The sequence below is a fragment of the Phacochoerus africanus genome, chromosome 11 (assembly GCF_016906955.1).
Source record: "Phacochoerus africanus isolate WHEZ1 chromosome 11, ROS_Pafr_v1, whole genome shotgun sequence".
Classification (NCBI taxonomy): domain Eukaryota; kingdom Metazoa; phylum Chordata; class Mammalia; order Artiodactyla; family Suidae; genus Phacochoerus; species Phacochoerus africanus.
The window spans coordinates 283,132-290,882 of NC_062554.1; the positions used below are offsets into that span (position 1 = coordinate 283,132).

At 47.0% G+C, this 7,751-nt stretch overlaps 1 pseudogene; it reads right to left on the reverse strand.

Moving 5' to 3' along the window:
• Positions 1-946: 946 nt before the first annotated feature.
• LOC125111540 (60S ribosomal protein L23a-like) lies at positions 947-1,922 on the reverse strand (annotated as a pseudogene).
• Positions 1,923-7,751: the final 5,829 nt, after the last annotated feature.

Here is a 7,751-nt window from a genome sequence, read left to right on the forward strand (position 1 = left end):
ATTCTGTTTTCATTTGTTCAGATAATCCTGACTCTTTTCATTTTTTTGTCTTTTTTAGGGCCGCACCTGCAGCAGCACATGGAGGTTTCCAGGCTAGAGGGTGAATCAGAACTGTAGCCATCAGCCTCCACCACAGCCACAGCAACCCCAGACCTGAACCACGTGTGCGACCTTATACCACAGCGCACAGCAACACTGGGTCCTTTAACCCACTGAGTGAGGCCAGGGGTCAAACTTGCATCCTCATGGATACTAGTCAGATTCGTTTCCACCGAACCATGACAGGAACTCTGAGGCCAGGATTTTTCCTGGCCTGGGCAAATAGCAGCACTGAGAAAAACAGGCCAGAGGGCCGAGCCTCAAAGCCTGGACTGTGGCCAACACTCTCCGCCCCACACAAATGCAGAGGCGGTCTGAGCTGCCTGTGTTCTTTTGGCACAAGAGGGATGTAAATCCAGAGTGTGACCTGGCTGACCGCTCTTGACCGGAGCCCAGGCCTGTCCCCACCCAGTGTGGGGACAGGACTCACTGCTGTGCCACTCTTTGGAGGTGCCAACTCTGCCTCCCCCTCATTTGTAGCCTGCTTCTTCTGCCCAGCTTCACCAGCTGGTTTCCAGGGACATGATCCCACTGGCTCCGACAGCTGCCTGAAGGCTGGGCTTAAAATTCACCCCAAATGCTTTCATCCAGCCGCCACATTCCAGCCTATTTTAGGACATCCCCTCCGGCTCCCTGAGAAAAGCGCTCTTCTTTTTCTGCTTCTAGACTGCTTCCATTCCCAGCTCAGCCTGAGGTCTCCTTACCTGGGAATGCAAAGCCTAGGGTTCCGGTTCCTGCTCAGAGCCAAGGAGAAGATGTTTTCATTCAGTTCTAGCCAAAGACGACGTCGGGCTCGATGTAATGTGAAAGAAGCCCAACAAAAACTGCATGCACACGAACACGCCAGTCCTTCGCAAATCTTTTTTTTATTCCAATCATGAAGATCATACAAGCCTTTCACAAAAACTTTGGACAATACAGTACACATCGTTTAAATTTTAATAAATTCTTTTCTTTTTCTTTTTTTTGGCCACGCCTGTGGGATGGGGAAGTTCCTGGGCCAGGAACCGAACCTGAGCCACAGCAGTAACTGGAGCCACAGCAGGGACAATGCTGAGTCCCCAGCTGCTAGGCTGCCATGGAGTCCTCCCTTCAATGTGTGCCTGGGCTCACGTGTTTGTCAGAGTTATTGGTTAAACACACTATTCGTGACACAGGACGAAATTCAAAATGTAAAATGCCACTGTTCCCCTGCTGCCCGGTCCCTCCTCCGGGTCCCCGGAGTGAATTGTTCGTAGTATCCCTTTTTTTCCTCCATGAAAAATTTTGTATTTAGAATTAGCCAGCTGGACTCAGTTTAGATGAGTCCAACTTTGTTGGCAACATCCAAAGCTTCATAGTCGGGAACCAGTCAAACATATGCCTCTTCTCCCCATTAGGCCTGAGCGAGGCGTCGACTTTAGCCAGGCAATGTCATGGGGCTTCTTCACAGCCTCTTCTGCCTGGTGCTTGTTGGCCTTGACCTCCACAATGCATACAGGCACGTTGTTGACTTCTGTCTTCTTTGAGGCTGACTTGGTGGTGAGGGAAATTGATAATGGCATAGTGGTCAAGACGCTTCTCCCAGGGGCCCTCTTCCAAGGATATTTGGGCTGCCTTCTGAGTTGCAGTGTTCTGGGACTTTGGAAGGTGGGTGACAACCAAACGTTTTTTGTGTGGCTGTGGATTGTTCAGCACTGCTTTCTTGGCCTTGGCTTTGGCTTCAGCTTTGGAAGGGGCAGGGGCTTCCTTCTTTGCTTTCAATGCCATCTTTGTGAAAAAACATAGCATCCTCTTATAATCCTTTTTATTTATGTAAAATCTGTAGAAATGTCCTGTTTTCTTTTCTGCCTGTGTGTGTGTGTGTGTGTGTGTGTGTGTGTGTGTGTCTTTTTATCTTTTTAGGGCCGCACCTACAGCAATATGGAGGCTAGGGGTCCAACTGGAGCTGTAGCCGCCAGCCCACGCCACAGCCACAGCAACTGGGGAGCTGAGATGCGTCTTCGACCTACACCACAGCTCATGGCAACGCCAGATCCCCCACCACTGAGTGAGGCCAGGGGTGGAACCCGCAACCTCATGGTTCTCTGCTGCGCCATGACAGGAACGCCCAGTTCAATTAGTTTTTTGCAGTACTGTTGTATGAACTTCAGCAAATATGCAGTCACATAACCAACATCACAGTGAGAGCAGAGAACAACTATCTGTTCGGTCAATTACTGAGAGGTAAGTCGTGCTCTCCAATTGTAATTATGACTCAGGTATTTCTTTCTCTCAGAATTGTTGCCAGCGGTACAAAGAATCTTTTTCCAGAATTGTTTGAGTGGAGTTATTGACATGATATATCAAGTTACTCTTTTTTCTTTTGTAATTAATCAATATTTTTATGATAAATATTTTGAAACTATACTCTATTTTCATCAAACTTTAAATTTATTCATTGCTTTTAAAAATCAATATACATTAATGATGTCATATTTTATTCAATGGATTATAGCGTGTTAATATCATTATTTATTTTGCAGCTCCGATGTGGCTACTGGAGCCTCTTTAAGCTGGCTCTTGCCCTTTGACATGTGACTGCTGTTTTCTGAGCACTTCCCTGTTTCTGGCACAAGATGTTCCAGACTCATCGTGTATTCTTCCAGGCCCCAAGCCTGTAATCAGCCGTTTCTCCAAGAAGTGGAGAATATTATTTAGAAGCAAGATTTCGAGACTAAGTATGTTTATCCTTGAAGTGTCACTGTCCCGGCCCCCTACCCCCGGTTTTTTCCTTTCCTTTTTTGGCCACCCCACAGCATATGGAGTTCCTGGGCCAGGGGTCAGATGCGAGTGATCCAAACCAAAGTTGCAGCAAAGCCAGATCCTTAACCACTGTGCCCAGTCAGGGATTGAACCTGTGTCCCAGGGCTCTCAAGAAGCCACTCAGCCCGTTATGTCACAGCGGGAACTCCTCCCAGGCCCTTTTTGAGGATATACTTCATTTGCATTTACATTCATTCCTAATTCTACCTACCTACCTACCTGCCTATGCTTAACCATCTATCAACCTATTTGCATCTATCTATTGAAAACCATAAAAAAAAAAAAAAAAAGAGTTCCCATCGTGGCTCAGTGGTTAACGAATCCAACTAGGAAGCATGAGGTTGCAGGTTCGATCTCTGGCCTTGCTCAGGGGGTTAAGGATCTGGCGTTGCTGCGGCTGTGGTGTAGCCTGCGCAGAAGCCTCCCTACCCACGTGAACTCCACCATTTCTGCACCAAGTTGCCCTAGTGCACTTTTCACCCAGTTTTGACTGACTCCTGGTAGCAGGCTAGTGCCACCACTGCCCCCTGCGTGGACACTCTCCTTATCCTCCTGCGGATTTGAAAATCTGCTTTGGGTCGCCCTTCCTCAGGGATACCCTTACCCCCTGACGTGTGAAAGTGAGCTGATACCGTGGCCTGAGTCTGCCGTCCCTAGAAGGACTTGTATGCTGCTCTGGCCCTTGGCTGACCCCCGGTACCCTGGGTTTCAGAAGGGTTCCTACCACTTCTACACTGATAAGAGTGGCTCACCGTGCCCCAACTGTTTGGATAAAAATGTGGTTTAATTTCATTAAAAAATTTTTTTTGGCCAAAGTCATGGCATGTAGAAGTTCCCAAGCCAGGGGTCGAACCTGAACCATGGCGGTGATAACACTGGATCCTTCATTACCAGGCCACCAAGGAACTCCTCAGTAATGCGGTTTATGCTGAACAACGGCTTTCCTTATGGGATTCCGGAATTTTGGTACATTCTAGCCATGGAGTATAGCTGAAACCAACTTTCAATAAAAACCTTGGGTTCTGGATCTTTTTTCCTTCTCTCATTAGGGCCACACCCGCGGTATATGGAGGTTCCCAGGCTAAGGGTCGAATTGGAGCTGCAGCTGCTGGCCTACGCCACAGCCACAGCAAGACCAGTTCTTAACCCACTGAGCAAGGCCAGGGATCGAACTCACATCCTCACGGATACTCATTGGATTCTTAACCTGCTGAGCCACACAGGACCTCTGTGTGCCAGATCCCTTCACGAGCTGCTAGACAGACATGATTTCACATATGCTGTCGGTCTCTTTCTGGATGAACTAAGCATGTTCCCTTGTGATCCTACTGAGAGCTCTTGGAAGATTGTGCCTGGTTCCCTTTGGACTTGGCCCCACATGCCTTTGCCTTTGCTGATTTGGGTTTGCAGCGTCGGGCTGTAGAAATCACAGCTGGCAGAACGGCCGTGTGCCGAGTCCTGCCAGTTCCTCATTGAACATGGGCGTGGTCTGGGGGACATGTGACACCTGGCTGGGGCTTCTCCACACTGGGTGCTTCTAAGGACACGCTTCTCCACTGCGCTTGGGTTTTAAACTCCTATGGTGAATAGGTCTCGTCATTCGGCTGGGGCTCTGACACCTACGTCGGGCTGCCCCACCTCAGGGACACTGTTCTCACACCGCCCATGTCCAGTCTTTAGCTACTGTGACTAAAGCTGTGTGAATACTTGTGTATGAGCCTTTTTGTGGACATGTATTTTAAGCTATGCTTAACAGCGGCACTGCTGGGTCATAGAGTAGGAGTTTGTTTAGTTTTATAAGAAACTGCCAAAACTTTTTCCAAAGTGATTGTACTATCGAAAGCTCCCTCCAGTGAGGTATGATGACCAATTATTCTGTAAAAACTGTATAATAAAGAAAAAAGTCTTTTATAGTTACCTGTCCATTTTTGGCAATCTTCATTCCTCTGTAGGTCTGCATTTTCTGCAATACCATCCTTTTCCTCCCACGGCATTCAGAAGTTCCCAGGCCAGGGATTGAACCAGCACCACAGCAGTCACAATACTGGGTCCTTAACCCACTGAGCGAGGCCAGGGATCGAACCAGCACCACAGCAGTCACAATACTGGGTCCTTAACCCACTGAGCGAGGCCAGGGATCGAACCTGCGTGCTCATGGATCCTAGTCAGATTCGTTTCCACTGAGCCATGATGGGAACTCCTGCATTCGTTCCTCTTGTTGTTCACCCGAATGAAATGCATCTTTTTCTCCAACCTCCTCTGGCTGTTCCAAAGATTCTTCAGTTCATCTTCGGCTGTCAGTATCATTATGATATACCCAAGTTGGTTGTTTATGTTTATCCTGCCTGGGTTTTTTTTTTTTTTTTTGGCTATTTCTTGGGCCGCTTCCTCGGCACATGGAGGTTCCCAGGCTAGGGGTTGAATCGGAGCCATAGCCACCAGCCTATGCCAGAGCCACAGCAACGCTGGATCCGAGCCGCGTCTGCAACCTACACCACAGCTCACGGCAACGCCGGATCGTGAACCCACTGAACAAGGGCAGGGACCGAACCCGCAACCTCATGGTTCCTAAACTGTGCCACGACGGGAACTCCCTGCCTGGGGTTTGATGAACTTTTTGATCTTTGGACTTGCTGCTTTCAACAAATCTGTTAAAAAAAAAAAAAATAGAGTCATTATTTTATTTAATTTTTTTTTTCATTTTTGGCCACCACATAGCATATAGAATTCCCAGGCCAAGGATCAGATCTGAGCCGCAGTCGCAACCTAAGCCACTGTTGTGACCCAGGCTGAAGCTGCGGCAACTCCGGATCCTTAAAACACTGTGCCAGGCCAGGGATCAAGCCTGTGTCCCAGCGCTCCCAAGATGCTGCTGATCTCCTTTCACCACAGCAGGAACTCCAATTAGTCATTATTTTTAAAATTACTTCAAATATTCTTTCTCTTCTCTCTAAAATTCTAATTAGACATATGTTGGACTTAGCCTTTTTCTCTCTGAGCTACAATTTGAAGAAATTTTTTCCACTGTCTTTAACTTCACTGTCCTTTTCTTTTGCAGTGTCTAACTTGATGGTAAACCCACCTAGTTAATTTTTCACTCCAGGTATTGTATTTTTTAGTTCCAAAATTTGTTTTCTTCTCTTTTATGGGTTATATTTCTTTATTTGTATTTCTCATTTGTTCCCTTCTTATGTTTATGGTTTCCTTTAAATCCTTGAACATATTCACAACAGCTTTTTAAAACAGTCATTTCTGAGTCTCTCTTTTTTTTTTTGTCTTTTTGCCTTTCCTTGAGCCGCTCCAGCGGCATATGGAGGTTCCCAGGCTAGGGGTGGAATTGGAGCTGCAGCTGTTGGCCTACACCACAGCCACAGCAACGCGGGATCCGAGCCACGTCTGTGACCTACACCACAGCTCACGGCAACGCCAGATCGTTAACCCACTGAGCAAGGCCAGGGACCAAACCTGCAACCTCATGGTTCCCAGTCGGATTCGTTAACCACTGCGCCACGACGGGAGCTCCTCTGGGTCTCTATTGAAGTTCCCAGGCTAGGGGTTGAATCGGAGCTGCAGATGAGACCTATGCCACAGCCACAGCAACACTGGGTCTGAGCTGCATCTACAACCTACACCATAGCTTGCTGCAACAACTGTGGCTGTGGCACAGGCCAATGGCTACAGCTCCAATTCGACCCCTAGCCAGGGAACTTCCATATGCCACAGGTACGGCCCTAAAAAGAAAAAAAAAAAGACAAGAAATAATAAATGTTAGAGAAGATGCGGAGAAAAGGGAACCTTGTACACTGCTGGCATGGATGTAAATTTGTGCAGCCTGGCGTTCCTGTTGCAGAGCAGCGGAAACAAACCTGACCAGTGTCCATGAGGAGGCAGGTTCCATCCCTGGCCTTGCTCAGTGGGTTAAGGACCCAGTGTTGCCGTGAGACGCAGTTTGGACCTGGCGTTGCTGTGGCTGTAGTGTAGGCCACCGGCTACAGCTCTGATTCAACCCCTAGCCTAGGAACTTCCATATACCACAGGTGTGGCCCTAAAAAGCAATAAATAAATAAATAAATTGGTGCAGCCACTATGGAAAACAGGATGGAGATTCCTCAAAAAATTAAAAATAGAACTGACATGTGATCTAGCTGTTCTACCTCTGAGTATCTATTCAAAAAATACAAAAACTAGATGGTAACTAGTGGTGACCATTTTGTAGTGTATACAACTATGATTTTTTTTTTTTTGGTCTTTTTAGGATTGCACCTGTGGCATGTGGATCCCAGGCTAGGGGTCAAATCAGAGCTGTAGCCACCGGCCTACACCACAGCCACAGCAACACCAGATCCGAACCACGTCTGTGGCCACAGCTCACAGCAATGCAGGATCCTTAACACAACTGAACCAGGGGCCAGGGATCAAACCTGCATCCTCATGGATACCAGTCAGATTCGTTTCTGCTGAGCCATGACAGGAACTCCCAAGTATGGATTTGTAATGTACAACTGAAATTTATATAATGTTATATACTAATATTACTTCGATTAAAAAAAAATTTGAGTTTTGCTCCATAGGCAGTTAATTTATCTGTGCATCAAAGAAATACTTTGAATCTTTTATTTTCTGCACCTGCAGCATGCAGAAGTTCCTGAGCCAGAGATCAAACCTGTACCACAGCAGCGACCCAAGCCACTACAGTGGTAATGCTGGACCCTTAACCCATTGAGCTACCAGGGAACTCCTTTTTAAAATTAAAAATTTTTCTTTGAGTCTGATTTTTAATTTATATTAGTGTGTATCTAAAGTAGCCTTTTCTTTAGGTTTAGACTAGCCCTGATATTAAGCCTTAGCCTCTCTGGGGTCTTTTTTTT